Raw genomic sequence first — 13,543 nt, 5'->3', positions numbered from 1 at the left:
AGACCAATCTTTTCTGCTAGGTCGTACTACATTTTCAATGATACTTTGATTTCGCGATTCACTCTTTCAACTTGCCCATTAGACTGGGGGTGATAGGCAGTAGCAATCTTGTGCTTCACATCATATTTATCAAGCAACCACTTAAGCCATTTGTTCACAAAATGAGAACCTTCATCACTAATAATAGATCTTGGTGTCCCAAATCGTGTAAATGTTCACAAAATGAGAACCTTCATCACTAATAATAGATCTTGGTGCCCCAAATCGTGTAAACACATGCTTATGTAGAAATCGCATGATTACCTTAGCATCATTTGTAGGGTATGCTTCAACTTCAACCCACTTGAATACATAGGCCACAGCAACTAAGATGTATTTGTTCCCATACGAAGAAGGAAACGGGCCTAAGAATTTAATGCCCCATACGTCAAACAATTCAATCTCCAAAATGTTTGTCAAGGGAATCTCATTCCTCCTTGATAAGGGCATCTCATTCCTCATTGATATATTTCCAATCCTTTGGCATTTATCACAGTTCTTCACATAAGCATAAGTATCTTTAAATAGTGTAGGCCAAAAGAAACCTGCTTGCAAAATTTTTGGTACAATATGTGAACCACCAAAGTGTCGCCCACTTGGATATGAATGGCAATGATACAAGATCTCAGCAATCTCGCTTTCAGCTACACACTTTCAGATTATATTATCTGCACATTGTTTAAACAAAAACGGATCCTCCCAAAGATAATACCGACTATCATGAAGGAACTTTTTCTTTTGTTGGTATGTCATTTCTCGAGGAATTATTCCACATGCAAGATAATTGGAAAAATCAACAAACCAGGGTATTTCATGAATTTGATTTACCTCAAATAAGTGTTCATCTGGGAAATTCTCGTTGATAGGCACACATGACTGAGTTACCTCATTTTGCTCCAACCTCGACAGATGATCAACTATTTAATTTTTGACACCTTTTCTGTCTTGGATCTCAAGGTCAAATTCTTGGAGAAAAAGTATCCAACGAATTAGCATTGGTTTTGCATCTTTCTTCGTGAGTAAGTATTTAATGGCCGCATGGTTAGTAAATACTGTAACTTCGGTACCTATAAGATATGAGCTGAATTTTTCAAAAACAAAAACTATAGCTAAGAGTTCTTTTTTGATTACCATATAATTGCATTGTGCTCCCGTCAAAGTTCTATTTGCATAGTAGATAAGGTGAAACACTTTATTTCTTCTTTGACCCATCACAGCTCTAACGGCAGAGTCACTTGCATCGCACATCAACTTAAAAAGTGTGTTCCAATCAGGTGTAACGATTATTGGGGCTGAGATTAACCACTTCTTTAGCTCTTCAAAAGCTTCCAAACATGCTTTGTTGAAATCAAACACTGTATCTTTCTCTATCAACAAACACAACGGTTTAGAAATTTTTGAGAAATCTTTGATAAACCTTCGATAAAAACCAGTATGGCCTAAGAAACTTCTGACTCCTTTCACATTCATTGGGGGTAGTAATCTTTCAATTACGTCCACCTTTATTTTATCGACTTCAATTCCATTTTTTGAGATCTTATGACCTAAGACAATCCCTTCCTTGACCATAAAATGGCATTTTTCCCAATTAAGGACAAGATTCATCTCTTCGCATCTCTTCAGTACCTTAGCTAAATTACTCAAATAGATATCATAATTGTTACCAAAAATAGAAAAATCATCCATGAAAAGCTCAACAAAATTTTCAAACATATTAATAAATATTGCCAACATGCATCGTTGAAAAGTTGCAGGTGCATTGCATAAACCAAAAGGCATTCGCCTAAAAGCAAATGTACTGTATAGACAAGTAAATGTTGTTTTATGTTGGTCCTCCGGGGCTACAACTATTTGTTTATATCCTAAATAGCCATCTAAAAAACAATAGAATTCATTACTAGCCAGTCGATCTAACATCTGATCCATAAAAGGCAACGGAAAATGGTTCTTCCGAGTGGCTTTGTTCAACTTTCTTAATCAATACAGATTCTCCAACCGGTAACAGTTCTCGTTGGAATTAAGTCGTTACGCTTATTTTTAACATTCTTGATTCCACCTTTCTTCGGTACACACTACACCAGATTTACCCACGAACTATCTGAAATAGGATAGATGATTCCTGCATCTAACCATTTGATCACTTCCTTTCTCACAACTTCTTTCATAATAGGATTAACCCTCCTTTTCCCATCAATTCGAGCTTTTTCACCTTCTTCTAAAATAATTTTATGCATGCAAAAAGAAGGGCTTATACCTTGAATATCAGCCATGGTCCAACCAATTGCTTTCTTAAATTTCTTTAAAACAACAATTAGTTGCTCCTCTTGATCTTTCGTCAGTTCCGCTGAAATAATCACAAGCAAAGTAGAACAATCACCTAAATAAACGTATTTCAAATGGGAAAGAAGTACCTTTAGTTTGAGTTTAGGTGGTTTTTCAATTGACAACTTGGGTTGCACAAATTCTCTAACTTCCAACTCCAACGGTTCAAACCGTGTGGATTGAATAAAATTTCTCAAATTGGATTCCATCAAAGTCATGTTTTCTTCACCTTCTTCATCCTCCAAAGGGTCAAGATCTAAGGCTTTCTCCAATAGACCTTCTTCAAAATTGCTTTCCATAGAAACCAAGGTTTCTATCTCTTCCATAACTGAACACTCCTCCGCTAGATCAGAAAATTTCATCGCTTTAAGAATGTTAAAGGTTACCTGATCATTTTGAACTCGCATGGCGAGTTCTCCTTTCTGCACATCAATTAACGTTCTTCTCGTGGCTAAGAAAGGTCTCCCAAGGATGATCAGCACTTCCTTGTCTGCTTTAAAATCTAAGACAATGAAATCAGCAGGAAAAATAAATTTATCGACTCTTACCAAAACATCCTCGATCTTTCCTTTGGGATATGCTAAAGATCGATCAGCTAGCTGAAGTGTCACAGTTGTAGGTCTTACTTCACCTATCCCTAACATCTTGAAAATAGATTAGGCATCAAGTTGATACTCACTCCTAAGTCACACAAAGCTTTACCACAGTAGGAGTCACCAATGTTACAGGGTATAGTAAAGATTCCTGGGTTTTTCAATTTCGGTGGCAGTTTGTTCTGGAGGAACGCATTGCACTCCTTTGTCAAGGAAAAAGTCTCATACTCACTCAGTCGTTTCTTCTTGGACAGTATATCCTTCATAAACTTTACATAATTCGACATTTATTCTGAAGCCTCCACCAATGGAATATTGATGTGTAACTACTTCAGAACATCCAAAAACTCCTTGAATTGCACCTCATATTTCTGTTTGTTTTGCTACAATCTTTGCGGATATGGAGGTGATGGAACTTTCGGTTGAACCAGACAACTTTTCTGAGTAGGTAAATCTTTATCCAAAAAAGATGTTAAAATATTTGAATTCACTAAGTTAGGGTTTACCTTATCAGACTTTGCAGTTTTTGATTCCTTTGGTGTAGGAATTTCAACAGCTGGTTGATTCTTCTCAACGGACTTCTCTTCGACATCAATCAATCGGGGTTCTAGAATTTTACCACTTCGTAATGCCACTGCCTTGATATGTTCTTTACCCAAATTTCTTGGATTCTCAGTATCGCTCGGTAAGGTTCCTTACTGTCTATTACATAGATCCATAGCTAACTGGCCCATTTGGTTTTCCAAATTTTTCAGTGTTGCTGCTTGGCTTTAGATCAAAGTGTCATTCTTTGGCATGTACACTTTCAACAAGTTCTCCAAATTGTTTGATGCCTCAGCTTGAGGTGGTTTTGAAGCTTGCTGATTAAACCTTTGAGATTATTTGGGTCTTTGCTGCAATAAGTTGTTGTTCAGTCCATTTCCTTGGTTGCTCCAAGAAAAGTTAGGATGATTATGCCATGAAGGATTGTAGAAGTTGGACTCGGGTCCTTGTCCACTCCTATTTTGATAATGGTTCCCTACGTAGTACACTGACTCGGGATATGATGGACAATTCTCAAAAGAATAACCTTCCCCACAGTTCACACAGGAAATTGTTTCAAACGGACTTGGTGACTGAGCTGTAAAATTATTAGTACTATTAGCGGTTAACTTTTTAACATAGAGGAAATAGACGATACCTGAGCTGATAACGAAGTGAAAGAGTCAATTTCATAAACTCCGGCTATGCGTCTTTCTGAAGCTGTTCGATTTGTTGGCCATTGATTGTTATTACTCGCGATCCTCTCGATGATCTCATAAGCCTCATTATAAGACTTAGACAAAATTACACCATTCGCGGAAGCATATACCATCAATCTTTTATGTTCATTGAGACCATTATAGAATGTTTCAACTGGATACAGTGAGGAATCTCATGATGAGGACACTTACCAAGTAAATCCTTGAACCGCACTCAAGCCTCATACAAAGACTCATCATCCAATTGTTGGAAAGTTGTGATCTCGTTCCTCAACTTAGCATTTTTTCTAGGTGGGAAATACTTAACAAAAAATCTCTCTGCTAATTCTTGTCATGTAGATATGGAACTTGGTGGCAATGAATTGAACCATGCTCGTGCTTGATCTCACAACGAGTACAAAAACAACTTCAACCTTAGTGCGTCTTCAGTCACACCGGCTATCTTGAATAAATCATTCACCTCCATAAACAATCGAAGGTGGAGATGTGGATCTTTCATAGGCATACCACTAAATAGGCCCACCGTTTGTAGCATTTGAAACATCACTAGTTTCAATTCAAACTGGGTTGCCTCAATATTTGGCCTTCTAATTCCTGGGTTTAACTCACTAAAAAGTGGCACAGTATATTGTTTGATGCATCGATCCCTATCATCAGCAATGAGGATAGGATTTTGTACATAAACGATTTCATTACCTTGGTCTTGATTCTGATTTCTAAGGTCCATCTCAACTTGTCTTTGAGCTGTTCGTTCACGTCCTCTTTGTCTGAAAGTTCGCTCAAATTCAGGATCTATAGGGAGTATATCGATAATTCAATCTATGCTCATAAACACCTGAAAAGAAAATTACAAGAATTAAAAAGAATAAGTTAGTAATGTTAGAAATAAATAAATTTGAAATTAAATAATTTCACGAAAAAAATGACTATGGCAATAGTTGACATTCCCTGGCAACGGCGCCAAAAACTTGTAACGCTTAGGTTTGGGCAAGTGTACACAGTTGTTATCAAGTAATAAGTAAGTACTAAGTTATCGTCTCCATAGGGATTGTATTTATGCTAAGTCACTTAATTTGTAAAATTATATTAACAATTTGGTAAATAAAAACACAATATAGTTGAGAAGTAGTGATTAAAATATATTAAACTAAATGCAATGATCCCTAATGCAAATTATCTGAAGTATGCAACTATATGAATGAAATAGATTTTAGTAAAATTAAACAAATTTGCAACAATTATAACATAAATAAACTAGGACAATTACTTTAATTAAACTCAATTTATTATCAACATGCTTAATAACATTTGGAAAAGCATTCCATGACAACTCGATCTTTCATGAGTTTGGCAACCACATTAGGTCCTTTCGGAATCCTTTACTTAGTAAATACACATTTTACTAATCCTTATTTACTAAGGGTTTCTTAGCATTCGTGTGAGGTAACAGGGACGTGTTAGGTTTGAAACAATTTAATCACACAAATCTAAAAACTATGTAGATAACAGAGCTTGGTTAGAGTTATTATGCAACCTACAATTTAATCGTGTTAGGATCTAAATTGAGCATGCACATTTCAATTATACGTCCATTAGCCGTCGTCTGGTTTGGATCACTCAACTAATTTAGGTGCATTTCAATCACTTATTAACAAAATACAGACTTGATTTTAATTGAAAACATGATCGATTGAGGCACAAACATTATAAGCATGAATCAAATAAATATTATTTAATCAAAACAATCATCCTAGCTTAAATAAAATTAAGCTAACATTGTTGTAAACAATAACAAATAACACATAGCAAACATTTTTATATTAAGTTAAAGAAAAGAAAGATTAAACCCAATTCAGAGTGGCTATCACCCAAGACTCTGACTGACGAGACTCCTTCATTCCTTTGCTTTGCTCCTTTGCTGATGGTTCTCCAAGGTGGTCGACTAAGGGTGCTTTAAGAGGCTTAATTGCTAAAATCTCTATGAAAAGATGATGCTAGGCGTGGGAATGGAAAAGGCTAAGAGAAAAAGAGAGAATAATTCTTGAGGGATGATGAATGAAGGAATGAGAGGGTCTTATTTATAGGTGGGGAGAAAGGGATAGTTTACTAAAAATAGGAGTTTTCATCTTTTGAAGAATCTTCCATGGGTGGCCGATCATAATTTTAGTAAGTTGAGCTGATTTTTCCTTGATTTTTGGTCAATTTGAGTGGCTCAACAGCTTAGAACTGAGACTCTGTCAAGTGCAAATCTTCAGGTAAATCTCTAATTTCTTCAACTCTTTAAAGACCTTGTGCAATTAAACCAAAAGTGGTTTATGGACAGCCACGTACAGCCGAATTTGGGGTTGACTTGGTCTCCAATTTGGACGGTTTTGTAATCTAGCAAAGCTATCAGACCTGTCCAAAATAAATCAACAAGTTAGAGGACCAAAGAATTAAATTTATCCAATTTAATTAATTAATTAAAACCCAAATTATTAATGAAATATTTTAAAATGAATTATTAAATATAATTTTATATTTTATTATTTAATTTAATCATGCATGGCCCACTTTATGTCTTAAAAAATATATTATATTCAAATTAATATAAAATAAGCCATTTATTGCATGAAAACTATATAATAAAGCATAAAATCACATTTTAATAATTTCTATGTCCTAATTTCATATTTTCACATATTTCATTAATTTATTAAACAATTACTTAGTTTTAACAACGGATTTAAGTAAAAAGGTGATAAATTACATAGGAAAAATCCTATATATTTTTCCGTTTACACACGCACTGGACCGGACTTACCCATGAACTATCTGAGATGGGGTAAATTATACTCGCATCTAACCACTTGATGATTTCTTTCTTGACTACGTCCTTCATGATAGGGTTCAGTCTTTGTTGTCCATCAATCGTCCCTTTTTCGCCATCTTTTAAGATAATCTTGTGCATGCATACAAATGGACTAATTCTGCGAATATTGACTATGGTCCATCCGATAGCCTTCTTGAATTGTTTCAACACCAGGATGAGTTTCTCTTCTTGCTCAGTAGTTAATTCTATTGAAACAATCACAGGCAGAGTAGAAGAGTTACCTAAATAAACATATTTCAAATGTGAGGGAAGTACCTTCAGTTCTAATTTAGGTGGCTCCTCGATTGATGCTTTTGGTTGGGCATAATCCCTTTTCTCTAACTCTAAAGATTCAAAGCGGGATTGCGGATTAAATCCCCTTTGATTAGCTTCTAAAAGCTAAGTATTCATCCTCCTCTTCATCATTAGGAGGATCTAATGTCAAAATTTGTTCGAATGGATCCTCAACATAATTGAGTTCCTTATCCATGATTAAATCCTCTAAATCGAACTCTGCAGAACAATCATCAATTCTATCAGGAAATCGCATGGACTTAAAAATGTTAAATGTTACCTAATCATCCTGAACACGCATAGTAAGGTCGCCCTTCTGCAAATCAATAAAGGTCCTTTTGGTTGCTAAGAATGGTCTTCTTAAGATGATTGGCACCTCTTTGTCTGCTTCAAAGTCTAGAATCACAAAGTCAGCAGGAAAGATAAACTTGTCTACACGTACCAATACGTCCTCGATTTTTCCTTCTGGCTGTGCTAAGGATCGATCTGCTAATTGAAGTGTAACCATAGTAGGTCTAATTTCACCTATCCCCAACTTCCTAAATATGGACATGGGCATCAAGTTGATACTCGCACCCAAGTCACAATATGCTGCTCCAATATTGCAAGGTATGGTAAAACATCCAGGATCTTTTAATTTTGGGGGTAGTTTATCTTGAAGATATGCATTGCATTCCTTTGTTAGGGCTACCGTCTCAAATTCTCCAAGCCTTCATTTTTTAGACAGGATATCCTTCTTGAGTTTGACTTAGTTCGGCATTTGTTCAAGTGCTTCAACCAACGGGATGTTGATATGAAGTTGCTTGAGTACGTCTAGGAACTTCTTGAATTGAATTTTCTGCTTCTGCTTCTGAAGTCTTTGAGGGTAGGGTGGTGGAGGTTTTTTTACTGGAATTGGTTGATTCATTTTCTATGGCAATTCTGCATCTAACGGAGTTATTAGTTGATCAGAATTAGCTGGTTCAAAAGTTACCTTGTCAAATTTTGCAGATTCAATTTCCAATGAAACTGGAATTTCAACACTCGGTTGAACTTCCTTTGAGTCTTGAGCGTCAGCTAGCTCCTTCTCAACTTCGACGGAATTGGGCTCTAAAGTCTTTCCACTCCTCAATGTTAACGCTTTACAATGCTCCTTCCCTGGATTCCTCAGATTCTCCGTATCACTAGGTAAAGCACATTGTGGTCAGTTTTTGAGTTCAGTTGCAAGTTGGCCCACTTGATTCTCCAAATTCTTTAGAGAGGCATCTTTTTTCCCATGTATACCTTCAATAGATTCTCTAGGCTATTGGATGGTTCATCTTGGGCTAGTTTCTGAGCTTGTTGGGAAAAACTAGGTGGCTGGGTCGATCTAGGTTGGACATAATTGTTACTGGTTCCTGCCCCTTGGTTACTCCAGGAAAAATTTGGGTGGTTTCGCCATGATGGGTTATAGAAATTGGATTGCAGCCCTTACCTTCCTCGATTTTTGTTCTGGTTACCAATGTAATACACAAATTCTGGGTTCGATGGACATTCTTCGAACAAATGTCCTTCCCCACAATAAACATAGGCTACATTTTCAAATTGATTCAGTGGTTGTGCTGTAAAATTATTACACCCATTAATAGTAAGATTTTTTAACATTGAGGATATTGATGATACTTGAGATGCGAGTGAAGTAAGAGCATCTACTTCATGTATTCTAGTGACTCGTCTTCCTGACGCTGCTCGATTGGTTGGCCATTGATAATTTTTACTGGCAATTCTCTCAATGATTTTATAAGCCTCATTATAAGACTTAGAAAGGAGAGCACCATTAGCAGAAGCGTCCATTACCATCCTCGTGTGAGCATTGAGACCATTATAAAATGTCTCAAGTTGTATCCAATATGGGATTCCGTGATGAAGGCACTTCCATAATAATTCTTTGTACCTTTCCCATGCCTCATACAATGACTCATCATCCCACTACAGCAAAATAGGTTTTTAGTGGCATTTTTAGCGGCGTTTGGATAAAAAATATTGCTATAGATCAAACATTAACGGCGCTTTCTGAAAAACGCCGCTATAGATTGAGCATTAGCGGCTCTTTTCGAAAAACGTCGCTATAGATCGAGCATTAGCTGCGCTTTTTGAAAAGCGCCGCTATAGGTCAACAATTAGCAGCTCTTTTTGAAAAATGTCACAAAAAATTAAGTACAATGTCGTCATTATATGTTGAGCTTTTGTGGCATTAGCAACGCTTTTTGAAAAATACCGCTATAGATCGAGCATTAGCTGCGCTTTTTGAAAAACGTCGCTATAGGTCGACCATTAGCAGCGCTTTTTGAAAAATGCCACAAAAAATTAAGCACAATACCTCGTTTTATGTTGAGCACTAGTGGCATTAGCGGTGCTTTTTGAAAAATGCCATTGTAGGTCGAGCATTAGCGGCGCTACTTGAAAAATGCCGCTATAGATCGAGAATTAGCGGCGCTCTTTGTAAAATGCCTCTATAGATCGAGCTTTAATGCCGCTTTATCAAAAACGCCGTAAAAAATATTTTATCTATCTATTTATTATTTAACTGGTTTATTTATATTAATTAAAATACAATTTATTTTTAATTGAATATTTAAATTCTTCAAAAAAATATAATGACCCGTAAAAAAATTTGAAAGTAAAAACATAGAAAAATATTTGTTAAAATTAATAAAAATTAAAATACTATTATTTAAAATAATTTTAAAGTTTTTTGGGTACATGACTGATTGTTTTTTAATTTATATATTAAATAATTTCTTATATAATAGTAAAAGAGATAGTATTAATTTTAAAATATTGAATTAATTATCATTATAGTTTAGGGTTTATGGTTTAGGGTTTAAGGTTTAAGGTTTAGGAGTTACTATTTTAAAGTTTATGGATTATGGGTTTAGGGATTATGGTTTATGGTTTATGGTTTAAGCATTGGGGTTTAAGGTTTAAGGGTTAGAGATTTAGGGTTTATGGTTTATGTTTTATGATTCAGGGTTTAAAGGATAGGGTTTAGGGGTTTAGGGTTTAGATTAATTAGTGTTTTTTAATTTATATATTAAATAATTTCTTATATAATTGTAAAAGAGATAATTTTAATTTTAATATATTAAAATTATGATTATAGTTTACATTATTTAAGACATAATAGATAAACTTTATATATATTAAATGGTTTAGGATTTATGGTTTACTTGAGATTTGTTGAATGATGAAATTTTATACAATCAATTAATGATTTTATATATAAAAATATTTAATTTAAACCATTTGTTATATTTAAGTATTAGATTTTAAAAAAACATTGATAAATAAATAAATAAAAAGTAAGAGATTGATATAGATAGGTAACTATCTATTTTTGATAGGACCAAATTACAACAAATAAAAATGAAGTACAAAAACTAAAATCATTCCACATCGAACATCTAGCAAAATAGTTATATTTTAGTTAGGAAGAAATATCTCTAATAAAATGGAGATTAGATCGGAAAAGAATAATATAAAATCATGATTAACGTCTCAATCTTAAATGTTAAAAATAAAAAATAAAATAAAATACTATTATTTAGAAATAATTTTAAAGTGTTTTGGGTATATGACTGATTAAGTTTTTAGCGGCGTTTGGACAAAAAACGCCGCAAAGGTTAATTAGGTTGAGCAATAGTGGCATTTTTGGCTCCAAACGCCGCAAAAAGTTGAACAATAGTGGCGTTTTTGGTCCAAACGCCGTAAATATGTATTAAAAGATTGCAAAACGTTGTCATTTTTATCTGCGTTTTTAGTGGCGTTTTTACTAAAACGCTACAAAAGGATATGCGTTAGTGGTGTTTTCACGAAAAATGCCGCGAATATGTTTTAAGAGTTTGCAAAAACGTTGTCGTTTTTAGCTGCGTTAGTGGCGCTTTTGATAAGCGCCACAAATTTTAATTAAACTAACTTAAACGACATCGTTTATTTAGCCCCGAATTTCCTTAGTTTTCCCCAAGTCAGATTTCCCCGATTTCATTTACCCAATTTCCCAACTTCTTTTCTCCCAATTTCCCTCAATTTATTGTTCCCCAAATTATTTTCCCCAATTTCCCCCAAGTTATTCTATTCCCAAATAAGTTTCTTATTTCCTAATAAAAAAAATCACTTTCTATTCCCAAATCAGTACCACCTCCACCTATCCAACGCCGTTGCCATCTCCACTTCGGCGGCCGCTCTGTCACCCGCTTCCTCTATCGTCGGCGCCTATCACCATTGTGTCGTCTTGCTCGTTCTTCCATCAATACACTGTGGAGTGTTGTCGTTCCGGTCAAATGTCATTTTCACGGACTCCATTTTTTTTAGAGTCTAGTTTCTATTCACGGACTCCATTTTCAGGATTTGAAGGTCAGTTTCGGTCATCTCTCGATTAATTTAGTAAAGTTTGTCTTTTTTTTCTTCGATATTTATCTTTTTTGGTTTTCTATGTATAAATTTTTTTATTGAAATTATCTGTTTCTCGAAATGGGTTTATTTTGAAGTTTTAGTCTTATTATTATTGTTGTTTTTTTGGGGAGTATGTCAATGTTTCTGGAATGAATACGCTGTGGCTAGTTCATTTTGTGAGAACTGAACTTGTTAAGTTAATTTCTTTTAGTAATCCAATAATTAGGGTTCTCTCCCTTAGTGAATTCAAATTTTGGAATCATTTTTTTTAGAAATTATGTTGCATTTGCAGGATCTTTTGTGGCATAATATTAAGTAGTGAACTGTTATCAATTTTGATTATTTGTTCATAAAATGTTTGATATTTTGAGCGTACCAAATAATCAAAAACAAAAATGTGTTGTTCATAAACTGTTAAAAATTTGGTTAACCTGTGAACTGGTACAAAAACTAGTTCATAAATATTTGAATTCTTATAATAATAAAAACTCTTTAGAAATTTTCCCTTGAGCTATTAAATGTTTAGAATATTTAATATTTTTTTATTTTTATTAGATTTTTAGAGTTAAACCAATTGTGCATTTAGCTGTTTTTTTATCACTATTGTAGTTATATTTTTACTTTTTTTTTTACAATATTAATGATAGCAATAAGGGTCACACTGTTTAAACTCATATCAAATAAGTAATTGACACAAGTTCTAACCAATACTCCATACAAATCAAGATAACATAAAATTTTATCAATGAAAATGATTAGTGTCACTTCAATTGCCCAGACTAGCTTAGACTCAAATTGTCCCATTTATTTTGATTGCGATTATATTTCTCCTTATCTTAATAGTTTATTACAGAAAGTAGTTAACACTGTTTTTTTTCTTTATAGGGGTTAAATTATTTAATTTATTTCAAGATAGATCAAATTATTGAGTACCACAGATCTGTTGAGTTTTGTGGAAGTTTACCTTTCGATCATTAATCACAAATATTATGATTTATCACACTATATGTACCAAATTATGGTACTTTAAAGATAACATAATATGATTTATTGTATAAGTTATATGATTTAAAGATAACATAATAACCATAATTTGGTTTAGGCATTAAATAAGCCTAATTACGATAGTCTATTCTCTAATGAGTGCCTAGTTCAGGGCAATACAAGCTGTTGAGAAGATATTTCATGTAGAAAAGAAATTTGCTGGTGGTGTGTGGAGCTCACCTTTTTTTCCCATCAATGAATTGGAACTCAATCTATAAGCTTAGGTAAAACTTGAAAAGGAATAATATAAGCGATACTTCCAATCCTTTCTAACACTTCAAGTTTTGATAGTAACAAATTCTAAGTAGAGGCCAGGAGGAGAGTTAGATTCTTCGACAGTTCTATTATTTGGCCACTAGTTGCTGGTTTACCAAACGGATTCCACTAATTTACTTGAGATAACCTTGAGCTTTGTCAAATTACATGACATCTTTTCTTGTTATTGCGATCAAAGCTAAAATGACCAGACATAGGTGGTCTATTCTTTGGGCCAATTATAGTTTCTTTATTATGTCACTTTAATTCGTTCATTTCAATTTTCAAATGAAAAAAAACCTAAAAGATACATAAACTATGGACCACTAATGGAAATTCAAAAATTTTTGAGGGTTGAAATCTAAATTTCCATTTTTGTAACAACCCAAACCCGGTCTAAACGTTATGACCGAATCTGGCGATGTCACATTGTAACACCCCTTTCCCGTATTCAATGCCGGAATAGGGTACGAGGCATTACTAGAAGACATACA

The 13,543-nt window shown here is 34.2% G+C and overlaps 1 non-coding gene across 1 annotated transcript; it reads left to right on the top strand.

Annotated features, from left to right (window-relative positions):
- Positions 1-4,365: 4,365 nt before the first annotated feature.
- Positions 4,366-4,472, top strand: LOC121216678 (small nucleolar RNA R71). The gene has a single exon (XR_005912858.1). It is a non-coding gene; the product is annotated as a small nucleolar RNA R71 (small nucleolar RNA).
- The last annotated feature ends 9,071 nt before the right edge of the window (positions 4,473-13,543 follow it).

This window comes from Gossypium hirsutum, chromosome D04 (assembly GCF_007990345.1).
Source record: "Gossypium hirsutum isolate 1008001.06 chromosome D04, Gossypium_hirsutum_v2.1, whole genome shotgun sequence".
Lineage (NCBI taxonomy): Eukaryota > Viridiplantae > Streptophyta > Magnoliopsida > Malvales > Malvaceae > Gossypium > Gossypium hirsutum.
The sequence above is the reverse complement of the archived record's forward strand: the minus strand, read 5'-3'. Positions and strand labels throughout refer to the sequence as shown.